This window comes from Gorilla gorilla, chromosome 3 (genome assembly GCF_029281585.2).
Source record: "Gorilla gorilla gorilla isolate KB3781 chromosome 3, NHGRI_mGorGor1-v2.1_pri, whole genome shotgun sequence".
NCBI lineage: Eukaryota > Metazoa > Chordata > Mammalia > Primates > Hominidae > Gorilla > Gorilla gorilla.
The window spans coordinates 110,789,960-110,811,114 of NC_073227.2; the positions used below are offsets into that span (position 1 = coordinate 110,789,960).

Here is a 21,155-nt window from a genome sequence, read left to right on the forward strand (position 1 = left end):
GACCTTTGAAAAGATCACTTGTGGGCCAATTTGCTAGTCTCTAAAGCCAATTAAATCTCCTGTGACCGGGTACCACTACCCGCTACCTTTCACCCTGGTAGCAGGAATACATTAGCTGTACCACTGAGGAAGTTTAATCTTCAGGAGTCGGCTTTACAATGGGCCCCACATAAAGCCCTAGAAGCGATCCTGGAAATTTTTCCTTCTTTTCTCGTGTGTGTGTGTGTGTGTGTGTGTGTGTGTGTGTGTGTGTGTGTGTGTGTGTTTTGAGATCCCTCCAGATTTCATAAACTTCAGGGCTCACATAACCTGGATTTATCCCTTTGTACCATTGCCTTTAGATCTGGGCACTCAGGATTCTTGCCTTAGGCCCTGCATGTGAGAGAACTGTGTCACATCCCTTCTCCAGCTTCTCCCCCTTCCATAAGATGCGTTTCCAGGAAGCCAAGGGCTCCCACCACTAGGAGACTATGCCTTCACCACTCACTCTGTCCAGAAATCGCTGCTCAAATGGCCCTAGGTCCTACCCTCTGGAGGACCACATAACGCACAACCCATGGGCTGCGGAGGAACAGTCAATCACTGGTAGTGGTGGACAGAGCTTAGAGGGTCGGTGGGGGCATTTACCTTTCTGACTGCCAGGCCTTGGTGGAAAGGCAGCCGGCTAGATGTTTTGTCAACTATGCTGTATTACTGGTACCTTGTGAAAGGACTGATTGCCATCAATCTTCTGTATTTTTTTTATCATCTCTATTCAACCTTTTGGGAAGATATGAGCTCATTATTCGCTGGTTTATATATATATAAAAAAAAACTAAAGAAGGTTTTCAAACGTCAAGAACCAATAGATTTTAATATGAAAAATAAGAATGTTTAAAAATTCCCAGAAACACTGCCCTTGATTGACAGTGTTGTTATTTTATCTCTCTGCTGTTTATTGCTCCTTAGTGAGTCATAATATTTGGTCCCTTGTGCAGTTACCCTGTCAAGGCAAGAAATCCTATTGTAATGTTTGCTTCTAGTTTGACAACCCTTCTTTGTACATTGAGCACACAAATGCTATTTTTCAGATAAGTTGGGACAACCCGATAATATGACTGAAGTGTTTCAGCTCACCAGTGCAGTACAGTTATCACTGTACTCTTTATAGAGTACTATAAATACAGATTTGTCAGATCACTGAAAAAGATTGCAGGTGCATCACCATTGTTTTGAAAGTAGCTCTTATGTGTGCAGAAAAAGCATGGTGCCAACTTTCAATTCCCCCTTCTAACCTCATCCCATGAAAAAAATAGATTTGCAAATATATAAGATATTTTATTTGAATGTGTTCTATAATTTAGGTTTTAGTATAAGTCTTCTAGTAATACTATAAATAAATGCTATATAATCCAATATTGATTTTCTACTTTTCCCCTTCCAGGGGAGACTGACTAGCAGAAAAAGCAGAAACTTTGAAATCTGAAACATCTCATCTCTGTTTGGCAGTTAGATGACATGGAGCAAGGAGCGGGTACTACTGTTATTGAAGTCAAGTATTCTTATGTATATAATAAAGACAATAGCACCTGCTTTGTAAAGTCATTGTGGAAGTATTCAGTTTTCAAAGTAAAGCAGGTAGAATCATGCTGGGCACCAAGAGGAAACACAATAAAAATGACCAGATTTAATATCTCTTGAATGAGGAAGTTGGGCATAAGAATAAGGGATTGGCTCTCTAAGAATACATAATGTTCTATGGCATTTATGCTTTTAGATATTTCCTCAAATTTGCCTATTCACAATATGTGATTATTTGCCCATTTTTAAAAGAAAGTATTATCTTTTTTTTTCCTCTGGTAGATTAAGCCCTTTTACAACAAATGTTTCCTGGTTTTATCTTCTATTTTACTTAGAATAGCAATAACTAGTAGGTACTCAAAAAATACCTGAGAATTGGTTAATTTTTATTTACTTTTAAGGTAAAACACATTTTCTTTTATTTAGAAGGTAGAACCAACCATGATAGTTGTCCAACATTATCAAATTTTTAAAAATTAGATATGAATAGAGCGTATTTACTGTTAATATTTTAATATTAACATATTTAACATTTGAATAATTAATATTGAAAATATCACAGGGAATTAAAACAGCAATTTTGTCATCAGTATTGAAAAGAAAGATCTGAAAACTTGAAGTCTAGAAACCTGATTGCCAGCCCTGGAAAAGTGCTATGTTTTGCTGCAGGCTAATTCTCTTAACTGTGAAACAAACATTAGCAACACAGTGAAATTCTAATGAGCAAAAGTCTGGGAATGCCTGTTGTAAAATGTGAAGTAGCATACCTTACTTCTTTGTTTTATAGGGGTATCTAAAATAAACATTCATTAATATTTTTAATTCTTTGAGTTAAAGGGTTCCCCTGATTGATGGAAAAATCAAAGTACTTGTATACAGATTGATTCCTGTCTGTTTCTATAATATTTGAACGCCTCTATTATAGTACTCATTAGACAGAATTACAATTGCCTATCTTCATTCTCTCTCACTACATATTAAAGACAGGTATTTTTTGAAGGACAGGTGTTTCTATCATTTTCTTTTTGAAATATTGTGTGTATAGGATGAAATTTTATATTGTAAGCATAATTATGTGTTGAATTTATAAATTAGGGTTGTAAACTATTGTTTAAATCTATTCTTTAAAATAATAGATTTGTTTATTCAGTAACACTTAAATGTAGTTAATATTAGGCACCATGCTGTAATCTAAGCTTTGCAAACAAGTATCCATTTAATCTTCCCAACAAGATTATATGTTGCTATTATCTGCAAGCTACAGGTCAGACAACAAAGGCATATGGAGATTAAGTAACTTGTCCAGGATGACAATTTAAAAAAAGAATAAATTGTACTTTCTTTCTTTCTTTTTTTTTTTATGTTTTATTTTTTTGGAGATGGAGTCTTGCTGTGTCGCCCAGGCTGGAGTTCAGTGGTGCAATCTCGGCTCACTGCAACCTCCACCTCCCAGGTTCAAGCAATTCTCCTGCCTCAACCTACTGAGTAGCTGAGATTATAGGCACGTGCCACCACACTCGGCTAATTTTTGTATTTTTAGTATAGACGAGGTTTCACCATGTTAGTCAGGCTGGTCTTGAACTCCTGACATCGTGATCTGCCTGCCTCAGACTCCCAAAATGCTGGGATTACAGGTGTGAGCCACCACGCTGGGCCTGTACTTTCTTTTAAATTACTTTAATTACTAAATTTAGAATCTGACACACTGTGAAATCATTCTTTTTCTTTCAAATGCGGTTCTTTTTGTAGTCTTTTGTAATCTAAAAAATATGAATGTCATTATAAGCAAATAATGCTTAAGATGATTAGCATTTATAAATCAACATAATATAAAAGAATAATATAAGTAACAAAATTCTTCACTGATGATTATCACAATCAGTACCTCTTCATTTATGTGTATGTTTTTCTCTCAAATGAGCCAGGAGGAAAACTTTTTTTCATGCTTCTGTTCTACTTAGTGTCATTAGTGTCATTATTCATTTTTCTAGCTATTTCTTTTTTGTCTTTTTATACTTTAAGTTTTAGGGTACATGTGCACAATGTGCAGGTTTGTTACATATATACATGTGCCATGTTGGTGTGCTGCACCCACTAACTCATCATTTAACATTAGGTATATCTCCTAATGCTATCCCTCCCCCCTCCCCCCACCCCACAACAGGCCCTGGTGTGTAATGTTCCGCTTCCTCTGTCCATGTGTACTCATTGTTCAATTCCCACCTATGAGTGAGAATATGCGGTGTTTGGTTTTTTGTCCTTGCGATAGTTTGCTGAGAATGATGGCTGCCAGCTTCATCCATGTCCCTACAAAAGACATGAACTCATCCTTTTTTATGGCTGTATAGTATTCCACGATGTATATGTGCCACATTTTCTTAATCCAGTCTATCATTGTTGGATATTTGGGTTGGGTCCAAGTCTTTGCTATTGTGAATAGTGCCACAATAAACATACGTGTGCATGTGTCTTTATAGCAGCATGATTTATAATCCTTTGGATATATACCCAGTAATGGGATTGCTGGGTCAAATGGTATTTCTAGTTCTAGATCCCTGAAGAATCGCCACACCAATTTCCACAATGGTTGAACTAGTTCACAGTCCCACCAACAGTGTAAAACTGTTCCTATTTCTCCACATCCTCTCCAGCACCTGTTGTTTCCTGACTTTTTAATGATTGCCATTCTAACTGGTGTGAGATGGTATCTCACTGTGGTTTTGATTGACATTTCTCTGATGGCCAGTGATGATGAGCATTTTTTCATGTGTTTTTTGGCTGCATAAATGTCTTCTTTTGAGAAGTGTCTGTTCATATCCTTCACCCACTTTTTGATGGGGTTGTTTTTTTCTTGTAAATTTGTTTGAGTTCATTGTAGATTCTGGATATTAGCCCTTTGTCACATAAATAGGTTGCAAAAATTTTCTCCCATTCTGTAGGTTGCCTGTTCATTCTGATGGTGGTTTCTTTTGCTGTGCAGAAACTCTTTAGCTTAATTAGATCCCATTTGTCAATTTTGGCTTTTGTTGCCATTGCTTTTGGTGTTTTAGACATGAAGTCCTTGCCCATGCCTATGTCCTGAATGTTATTGCCTAGGTTTTCTTCTAGGGTTTTTATGGTTTTAGGTCTAACGTTTAAGTCTTTCATCCATCTTGAATTAATTTTTGTATAAGGTGTAAGGAAGGCATCCACTTTCAACTTTCTCCATATGGCGAGGCAGTTTTCCCAGCACCATTTATTGAATAGGGAATCCTTTCCCCATTGCTTGTTTTTATCAGGTTTGTCAAAGATCAGATGGTTGCAGATGTGTGGTATTATTTCTGAGGCCTCTGTTCTGTTCCATTGGTCTATATCTCTGTTTTGGTACCAGTACCATGCTGTTTTGGTTACTATAGCCTTGTAGTATAGTTTGAAGTCAGGTAGCGTGATGCCTCCAGCTTTGTTCTTTTGGCTTAGGATTGACTTGGTGATGCGGGCTCTTTTTTGGTTCCATATGAACTTTGAAGTAGTTTTTTCCAATTCTGTGAAGAAAGTCATTGGTAGTTTGATGGGGATGGCATTGAATCTATAAATTAGTTTGGGCAGTGTGGCCATTTTCACGATATTGATTCTTCCTATCCATGAGCGTGGAATGTTCTTCCATTTGTTTGTGTCCTCTTTTATTTCCTTGAGCAGTGGTTTGAAGTTCTCCTTGAAGAGGTCCTTCACACCCCTTGTAAGTTGGATTCCTAGGTGTTTTATTATCTTTGAAGCAATTATGAATGGGAGTTCACTCATGATTTGGCTCTCTGTTTGTCTGTTATTGGTGTATAAGAATGCTTGTGATTTTTGCACATTGATTTTGTATCCTGAGACTTTGCTGAAGTTGCTTATCAGCTTATGGAGATTTTGGGCTGAGACTACGGGTTTTTCTAGATATACAATCATGTCATCTGCAAACAGGGACAATTTGACTGCCTCTTTTCCTAATTGAATACACTCTATTTCCTTCTCCTGCCTGATTGCCCTGGCCAGAACTTCCAACACTATGTTGAATAGGAGTGGTGAGAGAGGGTATCCCTGTCTTGTACCAGTTTTCAAAGGGAATGCTTCCAGTTTTTGTCCATTCAGTATGATATTGGCTGTGGGTTTGTCATAGAAAGCGCTTATTATTTTGAGATATGTCCCATCAATACTTAATTTATTGAGAGTTTTTAGCATGAAGTGTTGTTGAATTTTGTCAAAAGCCTTTTCTACATCTATTGAGATAATCATGTGGTTTTTGTCATTGGTTCTGTTTATATGCTGGATTACGTTTATTGATTTTCGTATGTTGAAGCAGCCTTGCATCCCAAGGATGAAGCTCACTTGATCATGGTGGATAAGCTTTTTGATGTGTTGCTGGATTCGGTTTGCCAGTATTTTATTGAGGATTTTTGCATCAATTTTCATCAAGGATATTGGCCTAAAATTCTCTTTTTTTGTTGCGTGTCTGCCATGCTTTGGTATCAGGATGATGGTGGCCTCATAAAACGAGTTAGGGAGGATTCCCTCTTTTTCTATTGATTGGAATAGTTTCAGAAGGAATGGTACCAGCTCCTCCTTGTACCTCTGGTAGAATTCGGCTGTGAATCCATCTGGTCCTGGAATTTTTTTGGTTGGTAAGCTATTAACTATTGCCTCAATTTCAAAGCCTGTTATTAGTCTATTCAGAGATTCAACTTCTTCCTGGTTGAGATTTGGGAGAGTGTGTGTGTTGAGCAATTTATCCATTTCTTCTAGATTTTCTAGTTTATTTGTGTAGAGGTGTTTCTAGTATTCTCTGATGGTAGTTTGTATTTCTGTGGGATTGGTGGTGATATCCCCTTTGTCATTTTTTATTGCATCTATTTGATTCTTCTCTCATTTGTTCTTTATTAGTTTGCTAGCGGTCTATCAATTTTGTTGATCTTTTCAAAAAACCAGCTCCTGGATTCATTGATTTTTTGAAGGGCTTTTTGTGTCTCTATTTCCTTCAGTTCTGCTCTGATCTTACTTATTTCTTGCCTTCTGCTAGCTTTTGAATGTGTTTGCTCTTGCTTCTCTAGTTCTTTTAATTGTGATGTTAGGGTGTCAATTTTAGATCTTTCCTGCTTTCTCTTGTGGGCATTTAGTGCTATAAATTTCCCTCTACACACTGCTTTGAATGTGTCCCAGAGATTCTGGTATGTTGTGGCTTTGTTCTCGTTGGTTTCAAAGAACATCTTTATTTCTGCCTTCATTTTGTTATGTACCCAGTAGTCATTCAGGAGCAGGTTGTTCAGTTTCCATGTAGTTGAGCAGTTTTGAGTGAGTTTCTTAATCCTGAGTTCTAGTTTGATTGCACTGTGGTCTGAGAAACAGCTTGTTATAATTTCTGTTCTTTTACATTTGCTGAGGAGTGCTTTACTTCCAACTATGTGGTCAGTTTTGGAATAAGTGTGTTGTGGTGCTGAAAAGAATGTATATTCTGTTGATTTGGGGTGGAGAGTTCTGTAGATGTCTATTAGGTCTGCTTGGTGCAGAGCTGACTTCAATTTCTGGATATCCTTGTTAACTTTCTGTCTCGTTGATCTGTCTAATGTTGACAGTGGGGTGTTAAAGTCTCCCATTACTATTGTGTGGGAGTCTAAGTCACTTTGTAGGTCACTAAGTACTTGCTTTATGAATCTGGGTGCTCCTGTATTGGGTACATATATATTTAGGATAGTTCTTCTTGTTGAATTGATCCCTTTACCATTATGTAATGGCCTTCTTTGTCTCTTTTGATCTTTGTTGGTTTAAAGTCTGTTTTATCAGAGACTAGGATTGCAACCCCTGCCTTTTTTTGTTTTCCATTTGCTTGGCAGATCTTCCTCCATCCCTGTATTTTGAGCCTATGTGTATCTCTGCATGGGAGATGGGTCTCCTGAATACAGCACACTGATGGGTCTTGACTCTTTATCCAATTTGTCAGTCTGTGTCTTTTAATTGGAGCATTTAGCCCATTTACATTTAAGGTTAGTATTGTTATGTGTGAATTTGATCCTGTCATTATGATGTTAGCTGATTATTTTGCTTGTTAGTTGATGCAGTTTCTTCCTAGCCTTGATGGTCTTTACAATTCAGCGTGTTTTTGCGGTGGCTGGTACCGGTTGTTCCTTTCCATGTTTAGTACTTTCTTCAGGAGCACTTTTAGGGCAGGCCTGGTGGTGACAAAATCTCTCAGCATTTGCTTGTCTGTAAAGGATTTTATTTCTCCTTCACTTATGAAGCTTAGTTTGGCTGGATATGAAATTCTGGGTTGAAAATTCTTTTCTTTAAGAATGTTGAATATTGGCCCCCACTCTTTTCTGGCTTGTAGAGTTTCTGCTGAGAGATCAGCTGTTAGTGTAATGGGCTTCCCTTTGTGGGTAACCTAACCTTTCTCTCTGGCTGCCCTTAACATTTTTTCCTTCATTTCAACTTTGGTGAGTCTGATAATTATGTATCTTGGAGTTGCTCTTCTTGAGAACTATCTTTGTGGCATTCTCTTTATTTCCTGAATGTGAATGTTGGCCTGCCTTGCTAGATTGGGGAAGTTGTCCTGTATAATATCCTGCAGAGTGTTTTCCAACTTGGTTCCATTCTCCCTATCACTTTCAGGTACACCAATTAGATGTAGATTTGGTCTTTTCACATAGTCACGTATTTCTTGGAGGCTTTGTTTGTTTCTTTTTATTCTTTTTTCTCTAAACTTCTCTTCACGCTTCATTTCATTCATTTCATCTTCCATCACTGATACCCTTTCTTCCAGTTGATCGCATCGGTTACTGAGGCTTGTGCATTCATCATGTAGTTCTTGTGCCGTGGTTTTTAGCTCCATGAGGTCCTTTAAGGACTTCTCTGTATTTGTTATTCTAGTTATCCATTCACCTAATTTTTTTTCAAAGTTTTTAACTTCTTTGCCATTGGTTCGAACTTCCTCCTTTAGCTCGGAGTAGTTTCATCTTCTGAAGCCTTCTTCTCTCAACTCATCAAAGTCCTTCTCCATCCAGCTTTGTTCCATTGCAGGTGAGGAGCTGTGTTCCTTTGGAGGAGGAGAGGCGCTCTGATTTTTAGAGTTTCTGGTTTTTCTGCTCTGTTTTTTCCCCATCTTTGTGGTTTTATCTACCTTTGGTCTTTGATGATGGTGACGTACAGACGGGTTTTTGGTGTGGATGTCCTTTCTGTTTGTTAGTTTTCCTTCTAACAGTCAGGACCCTCAGCTGCAGGTCTGTTGGAGTTTACTGGAGGTCCACTCAAGACCCCGTTTGCCTGGGTATCAGCAGCGGTGGCTGCAGAACAGTGGATATTGGTGAACCGCAAATGCTGTTCTCTGATGGTTCCTCTGGAAGTTTTGTCTCAGAGGAGTACCTGGCCGGCTGTGTGATATGTCAGTCTGCCCCTACTGGGGGGTTCCTCCCAGTTAGGCTACTCCTGGGTTAGGGACCCACTTGAGGAGACAGTCTGCTCGTTCTCAGATCTCAAGCTGTGTGCTGGGAGAACCACTACTCTCTTCAAAGCTGTCAGACAGGGACATTTAAGTCTGCAGAGCTTATTGCTGTCTTTTGTTTGTCTGCACCCTGCCCCTAGAGGTAGAGGCTATGGGGCAGGCAGGCCTCCTTGAGCTGTGGTGGGCTTCCCCAGTTCAAGCTTCCCAGCCACTTTGTTTACCTGCTCTAGCCTGAGCAATGGCGGGCGCCCCTCCCCCAGCCTTGTTGCCACCTTGCAGTTTGATCTCAGACTGCTGTGCTAGCAATGAGCGAGGCTCTGTGGGCGTAGGACCCTCCGAGCCAAGTGCAGGATCTAATCTCCTGTTGTGCCCTTTGTTAAGCCCGTTGGAAAAGCGCAGTATTAGGGTGGGAGTGACCCAATTTTCCAGGTGCTGTCTGTCACCCGTTTCTTTGACTAGGAAAGTGAATTCCCTGACCCGTTGCACTTCCCAGGTGAGGCGATGCCTTGCTCTGCTTCGGCTCACGCATGGTGCGCTGCTCCCACTGTCCTGCACCCACTGTCTGGCATTCCCCCTTGAGATGAACCCGGTACCTCACTTGGAAATGCAGAAATCACCTGTCTTCTGCGTCACTCACGCTGGGAGCTGCAGACTGGAGCTGTTCCTATTCGGCCATCTTGGCTCCCCCCCCACCAATTTAACTTTTATTTAAAGTTTAGGGGTACATGTGCAGTTTTGTTATGTAGGTAAACATATACCATATACCTATGTGTCATGGGGGTTTGTGATACAGGTTATTTCATCACCCAGGTATTAAGCCTAGTACTCATTACTGATATTTCCTGATCCTCTCCTTTCTTCCACCCTCCAGTCTCTGATAAGCCCCAGTGTGTGTTGTTCCCCTCTATGTATCCATGTGTTCTTATCATTTAGCTCCCACTTGTAAGGGAGAAAATACAGTATGTGGTTTTCTGATCCTCTGTTAGTTTGCTAAGGATAATTATCTCCAGCTCCATGCACATTCCTGCAAAAGACATGATGTTTTTATTTTTTGTTTTGTTTTGTTTTTTTAATGGCTACATATATACTGGCTAACTTCTATTCATCTTTTGTTTTGAAAAGTCACTTCTTCAACTCAGAGGACTCTGTTATGTGGTCTACATTCTGCAAATTTCTTTTACCTTATTTACCACGGAAACAAATATGGAACCTAAATCAACAATTGTAGATGTTCACAAATCAGAGGTCCTTTATTGTTTCACTTTTCCTTGATAGTCAAATAAAATAGTCATGGGCTTTGATCCCAAGAACTGTGTTAAGTACAGTGGTCCCCACTCCCACCCCTCAATCTAGGAAAATTATAATCAATTCTTTTCCTCCTGGTTGCATCTTTTCCCAATATTCTCTTTTGCTTAAATTCTTGATCTATCTGGACTATTTTTTAACCTCTTATGTATAGGTTCCATGACATTAGTGTCCTTAAGTTCCGTTAAAGTCCTGACATGGACTGCTTCTCTCTTGCTATAATTTTCCTCAGTCTTCTATCAGGACCTTTCTTCACTTTTCTACATTCACCCCTTGAGTGCCTCATAGTCACTTCAAAGTTGCTACTTGAAAACACATTGTGGCAAGTAGTGGTGGTTGTCTACACAGTTTTCAGCTTTCTTGAAGTAAATGCTTTCTGTTTTGGGATCAGCAATGCACTTGCCACAGGTGATGAATCATGTCTGGTCTAAAACTTCACTAGTCATGAAAACCTCATTTCTACTTTCTAGGTTTTTGTCTTCAGGTGGGTATCTGAGTCAGTTGTGGACAAAGAGACATAATAGGAAGTCAGCCAAGGGCTTCCAAGAAATATTTTCCTCTTGATACATAGATAAAAACTGCTTTTTTTGCCTCATTCTCTCCCTTATAATTTGGGTTTTGTCTATGAAGACAGTATAATTGGACCTAGAGCACCAATCTTGAGACTGGAAGACTACATGTATTGAAGTAAACAGTAAGCTGAAAAGAAAGGCAGTCCAACTTTTAGCTACTAGACTTTATGCTAGCTAAATAACAATAAATGTCTGTCTCTCTCTCTATATATATTTTGAGACGAAGTCTTGCTCTGTTGCCCAGGCTGGAGTGCAAAGGCAGGATCTCAGCTTACTGCAACCCCTGCCTCCCGGGTTCAAGCAATTCTCCTGCCTCAGCCTTCTGAGTAGCTGGGATTACAGGCGCCCGCCACCATGCCCAGCTAATTTTTGTATTTTTAGTATTGATGGGGTTTCACCATGTTGGCCAGGCTGGTCTCGAACTCCTGACCTCAGGTGATCCACCTGCCTTGGCCTTCCAAAGTGCTGGGATTACAGGCGTGAGCCACTGGTGCCGGCCGTCTCTATTTTTTAATACCTCTTTACAGGATATTCTGTTACGTAATAATCAACACAGCCAGAATTCCTGCTTATTTTCTTGAACAGAGCAACTTAACTTTTGTTTTTAGTTGTCTGACTTAGATCATGTACAGAAGGTCATCTCATTAAGCAACAGAATAAGTCACTTTGAGACAATCATAAGTGCACTTCTCTGACAATTTTAATGTATAGTAGTCATTTTATCTCTCTGTACATAATATTCCTTTCTATCATATACTTGTTTGTTCAGTATTTATCATATAGATTTTTAAATTTGATGAAAGCAGGGATTGTTCCCCTTATTCATAGGTGCGTTTGCAGGTCTTTGCATAACACCAGATTCTAAAAGGGCCTCAATAAGCATGTATGGAATAAACAGCTGAAAGAATGAATATTTAATCTAGTGTTTCTTTGTTTGTTTGTTTTTTTGACACGAAGTCTTGTTCTGTCACTAGGCTGGAGTGCAGTGGCACAATCTTGGCTCACTGCAACCTGCGCCTCTGGGTTCAAGCGATTCTGCCTCAGCCTCTGGAGTAGCTGAAACTACAGGCACAAGGCACTATGCCCGGCTAATTTTTGTATTTTTAGTAGAGATGGAGTTTCACCATGTTGGCCAGGCTGTTCTCCATCTCTTGACCTAGTGATCTGCCTGCCTTGGCTTCCCAAAGTGCTGTGATTACAGGCATGAGCCACCGCACCCGGCTTAATCTAGTGTTTTAGGGAGTTGCAGTGGAGAAGTCAACACTTAGTAGATTGTCTTCTTATAAGGATTGCCATTTGAACAGTCTTGAATGTTCAGAATAGTTCATAACCCAGAAGAAATGGGGAAAATTAGACCTTCAGAGATAGCGTGTTCCCTGTTCCTGATTCATCAATTGTGAGGAAATTTAAAATGAGTGTCTGGACTACATGATTGTTTAAGTCCTCTCTATTTTTATTTTATTTTATTTTATTTATTTATTTTGAGACGGAGTCTAGCTCTGTTGCCCAGGCTGGAGTACAGTGGCGTGATCTCAGCACACTGCAAGCTCCGCCTCGGCCTCCATGGTTCACACCATTCTCCTGCTTCAGCCTCCTGAGTAGCTGGGACTACAGGCACCCACCACCACACCCAGCTAATTTTTGTATTTTTAGTAGAGATGGGGTTTCACCATGTTGGCCAGGCTGGTTTCAAACTCCTGACCTCAGGTGATCCGCCCCACTCGGCCTCCCAAAGTGCTGAGATTACAAGGGTGAGCCACTGCACCAGGCGACGTCCTCTCTATTTTAATATATTTCAATCAAGAAAGCCTCATACATCTAAAGATAATATGTATTAATAAAAGCCCTCTAAATATGAATCTAGTAAATGTGGAGACCAAAATTGCATAAGAAATAATGAGAAAAGGTTTAAATGGTGGAAAATGAGACAACATGAATATAATTTGTTTAGCCTTACATTTTACAAAACTTAGGGTATAATTGCAACGTTTGAAAGGTACAAAATAGAATGCTTGCTCTAAACATATGACATCTGTCACTTCAATTGTATATAATGATGTTAAAGAGGGTAATTTTCATAAGACTATACAAGGATATTGTTGATTTTCCCTGAAGTCTTTTAGAATCATCAATTAATGTAACAATTATATTTTTAAGCACCTTGTGCGGAGGAGAGGGATAGGCATGTCAGGAGAGGTTTGAGGAGGGATTAATTTTGTAGGTAGTCAGTTCACTAGTGAATATTTTATTGTATGGAAAATTTTACTTATCTACACAGAATCATAAATATAACGACTTGGATAATACATACCAGAATAATGAGACTGCCTTGTACTTTATTGAGTTTGGGATTAATAATTAATATTATGGGTAGATAGTTTTCCAAATTCATGATTAAGTTTTCTCTGATAACAAAAGCCATTTTTCAACTTTTATTTCTTTCAAGAAGCATACCCTTGATTAATGTTTCAGGATATCATACAGGGTCATTAACACCAGTGTACCAGAGGAAGATGAAGAGAAAATATTTCTGCATAGAGAAATGGTGTATGACCTCAAGTATTAAAAATGAATTCTAGTATCTTAGATACCAATCTTATAAGTGAAAATCCTCTTTTTGAGCTGCAAAAGAGAACTAGTGTGCTATTTTAAGATATACCCCTTTAAGACAGTTTTAGGGAGTATATAGGACAGGGGTAAAGAACAGAGTCTTGGGAGTCAGCATTCTTATATCACTTGAGTTTGCTAACTTGGGCAAAGAGGGAAATTATTAATAGGTAGTACGTCACTTCTAAATTCTTTTTTTAATTTTTATTTATTATACTTCAAGTGCTAGGGTACATATGCACAATGTGCAGGTTTGTTACATATGTATACATGCACCATGTTGGTGTGCTGCACCCATTAACTCGTCATTTACATTAGGTATATCTCCTAAAGCTATCCCTCCTCCCTCCACCCAACACCATGACAGGCCCTAGTGTGTGATGTTCCCCTTCCTGTGTCCAAGTGTTCTCATTGTTTAATTCCCACCTATGAGTGAGAACATGCGGTGTTTGTTTTTTGTCCTTGCGATAGTTTGCTGAGAATGATGGTTTCCAGCTTCATCCATGTCCCTACAAAGGACATGAACTCATCCATTTTTACGGCTGCATAGTATTCCATGGTGTATATGTGCCACATTTTCTTAATCCAGTCTATCATTGTTGGACATTTGGGTTGGTTCCAAGTCTTTGCTATTTTGAATAGTTCCACAATAAACATACGTGTGCATGTGTCTTTATAGCAGCTTGATTTATAATCCTTTGGGTATATACCCAGTAATGGGATTGCTGGGTCAAATGGTATTTCTAGTTCGATATCCCTGAGGAATTGCCACACTGTCTTCCACAATGGTTGAACTAGTTTACAGTCCCACCAACAGTGTAAAAGTGTTCCTATTTCTCCACATCCTCTCCAGCACCTGTTGTTTCCTGACTTTTTAATGATTGCCATTCTAACTGGTGTGAGATGGTATCTCATTATGGTTTTGATTTGCATTTCTCTGATGGTCGGTGATGATGAGCATTTTTTCATGTGTCTTTTGGCTGCATAAATGTCTTCTTTTAAGAAGTGTCTGTTCATATCCTTCACCCACTTTTTGAAGGGGTTGTTTCTTTTTTTCTTATAAATTTGTTTGAGTTCATTGTAGATTCTGGATATTAGCCCTTTGTGAGATGAGTAGATTGCAAAAATTTTCTTCCATTCTGTAGGTTGCCTGTTCATTCTGATGGTAGTTTCCTTTGCTATGCAGAAGCTCTTTAGTTTAATTAGATCCCATTTGCCAATTTTGGCTTTTGTTGCCATTGCTTTTGGTGTTTTAGACATGAAGACCTTGCCCATGCCTATGTCCTGAATGGTATTGCCTAGGTTTTCTTCTAGGGTTTTTATGGTTTTAGGTCTAACATGTAAGTCTTTAATCCATCTTAAATTAATTTTTATATAAGGTTTAAGGAAGGGATCCAGTTTCAGCTTTCTACATATGGCTAGCCAGTTTTCCCAGCACCATTTTTTAAATAGGGGATCCTTTCCCTATTTCTTGTTTTTGTCAGGTTTGTCAAAGATCAGATGGTTGCAGATGTGTGGTATTATTTCTGAGGCTTCTGTTTTGTTCCATTGGTCTATATCTCTGTTTTGGTACCAGTACCATGCTGTTTTCGTTACTATAGCCTTATAGTGTAGTTTGAAGTCAGGTAGCATAATGCCTCCAGCTTTGTTCTTTTGGCTTAGGATTGTCTTGGCAATGCGGGCCCTTTTTGGTTCCATATGAACTTTAAAGTAGTTTTTTCCAATTCTGTGAAGAAAGTCATTGGTAGCTTGATGGGGATGGCATTGAACCTATAAATTATCTTGGGCAGTATGGCCATTTTCACGATATTGATTCTTCCTATCCGTGAGTATGGAATGTTCTTCCATTTGTTTGTGTCCTCTTATTTCCTTGAGCAGTGGTTTGAAGTTCTCCTTGAAGAGGTCCTTCACATTCCTTGTAAGTTGGATTCCTAGGTATTTTATTATCTTTGAAGCAATTGTGAATGGGAGTTCACTCATGATTTGGCTCTCTGTTTGTCTGCTATTGGTGTATAAGAATGCTTGTGATTTTCGCACATTGATTTTATATCCTGAGACTTTGCTGAATTTGCTTATCAGCTTAAGGAGATTTTGGCCTGAGACGATGCGGTTTTCTAAATATACAATCATGTTATCTGCAAACAGGGACAATTTGACTTCCTCTTTTCCTAATTGAATACCCTTTATTTCTTTCTCCTGCCTGATTGCCCTGGCCAGAACTTCCAACACTATGTTGAATAGGAGTGGTGAGAGAGGGCATCCCTGTCTTGTGCCAGCTTTCAAAGGGAATACATCCAGTTTTTGTCCATTCAGTATGATATTGGCTCTGGGTTTGCCATAAATAGCTCTTATTATTTTGAGATATGTCCCACCAATACCTAATTTATTGAGAGATTTTAGCATGAAGTGTTGTTGAATTTTGTCAAAGGACTTTTCTGCATCTATTGAGATAATCATGTGGTTTTTGTCTTTGGTTCTGTTTATATGCTGGATTAAGTTTACTGATTTGTGTATGTTGAAGCAGCCTTGCATCCCAAGGATGAAGCCCACTTGATCATGGTTGATAAGCTTTTTAATGTGCTGCTGGATTCGGTTTGCCAGTATTTTATTGAGGATTTTTGCATCAATGTTCATTAGGGATATTGGTCTAAAATTCTCTTTTTTTGTTTTATGTCTGCCAGGCTTTGGTATCAGGATGATGCTGGCCTCATAAAATGAATTAGGGAGGTTTCCCTCTTTTTCTATTGATTGGAATAGTTTCAGAAGGAATGGTACCAGCTCCTCCTTGTACCTCTGGTAGAATTTGGCTGTGAATCTGTCTGGTCCTGGACTTCTTTTGGTTGGTAAGCTATTAATTATTGCCTCAATTTCAAAGCCTGTTATTGGTCTATTCAGGGATTCAACTTCTTCCTGGTTTAGTCTTGGGAGGGTGTATGTGTCCAGGAATTTATCCATTTTTTCTACATTTTCTAGTATGTTTGCGTAGAGGTGTTTCTAGTATTCTCTGATGGTAGTTTGTATATCTGTGGGATTGGTGGTGATATCCCCTTTATGTTCTTTTATTGCATCCATTTGATTCTTCTCTCTTTTCTTCTTTATTAGTCTGGCTAGGAGACTATCAATTTTGTTGATCTTTTCAAAAAACCAGCTCCTGGATTCATTGATTTTTTTGAAGGGCTTTTTGTGTCTCTGTCTCCTTCAGTTGTGCTCTGATCTCAGTTATTTCTTGCCTTGTGTTAGCTTTTGAATGTGTTTACTCTTGCTTCTCTAGTTGCTTTAATTGTGATGTTAGGTTGTCAATTTCAGATCTTTCCTGCTTTCTCTTGTGGGCATTTAGTGCTATAAATTTCCCTCTACACACTGCTTTAAATGTGTCCCAGAGATTCTGATATGTTGAGTCTTTGTTCTCCTTGGTTGCAAAGAACATCTGTACTTCTGCCTTCATTTTGTTATTTACCCAGTAGTCGTTCAGGAGCAGGTTGTTCAGTTTCCATGTAGTTGAGCAGTTTTGAGTGAGTTTCTTAATCCTGAGTTCTAGTTTTGTTGCACTGTGATCTGAGAGATAGTTTGTTAAAGCTTCTATTCTTTTACATTTGCTGAGGAGTGCTTTACTTCCAACTAGGCTTCAGAAGAGCAAACTTCTCCAAGCTAAAGGAGGAAGTTCGAACCCTTTGCAAAGAAGATAAAAACCTTGAAAAAAGATTAGACAAATGGCTAACTGGAGTAACCAGTGTAGAGAAGTCCTTAAATGACCTGATGGAGCTGAAAAACATGGCAATAGAACTACGTGACGAATGCACAAGCTTCAGTAGCCGATTCCATCAACTGGAAGAAAGGGTATCAGTGATTGAAGATGAAGTGAATGAAATGAAGTGAGAAGACAAGTTTAGAGAAAAAAGAGTAAAAAGAAATGAACAAAGCCTCCAAGAAATATGGAACTATGTGAAAAGACCAAATCTAAATCTGATTGGTGTACCTGAAAGTGATAGGGAGAATGGAACCAAGTTGGAAAACTCTCTGCAGGATATTATACAGGAAAACTTCCCCAGCCTAGAAAGGCAGGCCAACATTCAAGTTCAGGAAATACAGAGATGCCACAAAGATACTCCTCGCGAAGAGCAACTCCAATACACATAATTGTCAGATTCACCAAAGTTGAAATGAAGGAAAAAATGTTAAGGGCAGCCAGAGAGAAAGGTCGGGTTACTCACAAAGGGAAGCCCATTACACTAACAGCTGATCTCTTGCTAGAAACTCTACACGCCAGAAGAGAGTGGGATCCAATATTCAACATTCTTAAAGAAAAGAATTTTCAACCCAGAATTTCGTATCCAGCCAAACTATGCTTCATAAGTGAAGGAGAAATAAAATCCTTTACAGACAAGCAAATGCTGAGAGATTTTGTCACCACCAGGCCTGCCCTAAAAGAGCTTCTGAAGGAAGCACTAAACATGGAAAGGAGCAACCAGTACCAGCTACTGCAAAAACATGCTAAATTGTAAAGACCATCAAGGCTAGGAAGAAACTGCCTCAGCTATTGAGCAAAATAACCAGCTAACATCATAGTGACAGGATCAAATCCACACATAACAATAAATTAACCTTAAATGTAAATGGGCTAAATGTTCCAATTAAAAGACAGACTGGCAAATTGGATAAAGAGTCAAGACCCATCAGTGTGCTGTATTCAGGAGACCCATCTCATGTGCAGAGACACATATAGGCTCAAAATAAAGGGATGGAGGAAGATCTGCCAAGCAAATGGAAAACAAAAAAGGCAGGGGTTGCAATCCTAGTCTCTGATAAAACAGACTTTAAGCCAACAAAGATCAAAAGAGACAAAGAAGGCCATTACATAATGGTAAAGGGATCAATTCCACAAGAAGAGCTAACTATCCTAAATATATATGTACCCAATACAGGAGCACCCAGATTCATAAAGCAAGTACTTAGTCACCTACAAAGAGACTTAGACTCCCACACAATAATAATGGGAGACTTTAACACCCCACTGTCAACATTAGACAGATCAACGAGACAGAAAGTTAACAAGGATATCCAGAAATTGAAGTCAGCTCTGCACCAAGCAGACCTAATAGACATCTACAGAACTCTCCACCCCAAATCAACAGAATATACATTCTTCTCAGCACCACATCACACTTATTCCAAAACTGACCACATATTTGGAAGTAAAGCTCTCCTAAATTCTTTTTCTATCTCATGAGAGTTTGGTCACCTTTCAAATTTGAACAAACTACAAAATTTCTTTGAATCTCAGGGATTTATACATTTGGAAATTTATGCCCAGTTTGTAGACTTCATTAGAGGGATAAAAACAAATGACTGCAAAGTATCTGGTATATTTGGTGCTCAGTAATTTTATTGGCGACTACCTATTTTTTGCAAATAAAAGTTAAAATAAAATTCTATTACTAAATCAACTCCCTATACCCTAACACCTATGGTCCTAAGTCCGACATATACACTTTTACAACAGTTCACGCCATAGACAGGAAATGGATATCCTGGGGTAGATAGTTTTTTTTTTTTTCCTTCAAAATACTAGTCTTTTTCAGCTCCTCGTACAACTTTGTTGATGCCTATATCCCTTGTTTTGGTTACTGACCCTGGGTCTCCTTGCCTGGGCACCTGATTTCTGTAGCTGCTGTTCATTCCCATTCATTTCAGATGCTCTTATAATTTCTAGTTCCTAATCTTAATCTAGCTTCAACATTGCGCCACTTGCAAATTTACTACCTTTTAAAATGACTTGAATCTTCTCTATTTTCACAGTTCTTGTCTATTTTTTCCCTGTAACAGTTTGTATGAACACTAATGTGGTGTTCAACCCTCCCTTTCAATTTTAGAGAATTGGATTCTATATTGGAAAGTCACTTAAATTTTTGAGTCCTCAAAACCAACCTTGTGGAAATGGTTAATAACTTTGTCAAGCATGTTGTGACAAGAGAATAGTGCTTTAAAAGCTATAAGGATTAGTGTTGTTATTAATTTGACATGCATTAACATGACCATTGTTAATGGACAGCTTGGTACTTAATCTCCCAGGTTGGTTAATTTATTTAGACTTTTGCCTACTTACTTTAGAAATGGATGTCTAGCCATCTGCTAGGCAATTACAGTTTAGCTGCATTGACATCTGCTTTCCTTCATTCTTATAGACGACTGAGTGCTTGAAAAGGCAAATATATAAATAACTTCTCCCAAATAAACAGTACTCTAAAATATAATACAGTTAATTACATTTGCGATTAAAGATGCCCACTAATTTTTATATGGACACTTAAAGAAATAGCAAGTAATTATAATAGAAATGAACAATGATTTATAGATTATATCATAATGTCATTTATTTTTAGTGACAGTTCTGTGAATTATAGCAGAGATCATCGTCTTACATAAGGAGATATTAAGGATCCAATACATTAAATAAGAGGCCCACGTTTATACAGTTTGGGGTTCTAGATTATAAATAGATATTTCTATAATTATCAGGCCCCTGCAGCAATGCAATAGAATGGCAGGGAGGAGGAGGAGGAATAATCAAACCACTTTGCTTTTACCACAGAAAGACAGTCAGACATTAAAATGAATTAAAGTCAATTCATGTTTTTATTTAGCTCAGGAAAAGCATTCATTTAAATAACTTTTGCAAAAATCTTTTTATTATGGTTATTTGCTCAGAGTTTAAAATAAACAGAAACCTCTCAAAGAACAAGCATTACTTATTTAATAGTGTAACTTTACACTTACTGGGGAACATAATTTATTAATAGATATCATTGGTTCTGAGTGATTCAGCAAAACCACGATGGATGCCACTTGAAGTCACAACAATTAAAGAAGCTTAACAGAATGGCCTCAGTTTCTATGGTGACAGTTACAGAACTATTCAGGGATAGCATGAAACACATAAAATATTGTGTTCTTTTCAGAAAATGATCTGTGACAGATTTATTTAAAAATAGAAAATAGAAAAAATTATACTCAAACTTATTTCACTCAATAACATCTGTATTTAGGAGTTAGAAGTTAATATAAATACATTCAGTATGGAGATTTGCCTCAGAGATTCACATGGAATTAAAACCAAAAAGTTTATCACCAGATTTCCTACATTTCACTATTTATAAAAGACAAGTAGGTTTTATTGTCTTAGAATTGATTTGTCCTCATAAACTAGGTGTGATTTCAATTTTTTCAAATATTTATGGAGTCCTCAGGTTAACATTGAATGAATGTTTTGTTTATTTTAGTCAAACACCTCTCAGTTTAATCAACTATGATTCATTCAATCAAAATTTTCCTTTAAATAGATTGAAGGTAACTAAAGAAACCTTAAAGAAAATAAAAGTCGTCGGCCGGGCACAGTGGCTCACACCTGTAATTCCAGCACTTTGGGAGGCCAAGGTGGGAGGATCATGAGGTCAAGAGATCAAGACCATCCTGGCCAACATGGTGAAACTCCGTCTCTGCTAAAAATACAAAAATTAGCTGGGTGTGGTGGCTCGTGCCTGTTGTTTCAGCTACTCAGGAAGCTGAGGCAGGAGAATCGCTTGAACCCAGGTGGCGGAGGTTGCAGTGAACCGAGATTGTGCCTCTGCACTCCAGCCTGGCAATAGAGCAAGACTCCAAAAAAA

The 21,155-nt window shown here is 38.4% G+C and overlaps 1 protein-coding gene across 9 annotated transcripts in view; it reads left to right on the forward strand.

Moving 5' to 3' along the window:
- CCSER1 (coiled-coil serine rich protein 1) overlaps positions 1–21,155 on the forward strand; it is a 1,457,637-nt gene that overhangs the window by 347,319 nt on the left and 1,089,163 nt on the right. The gene's annotated exons all lie outside the window — the stretch shown is intronic.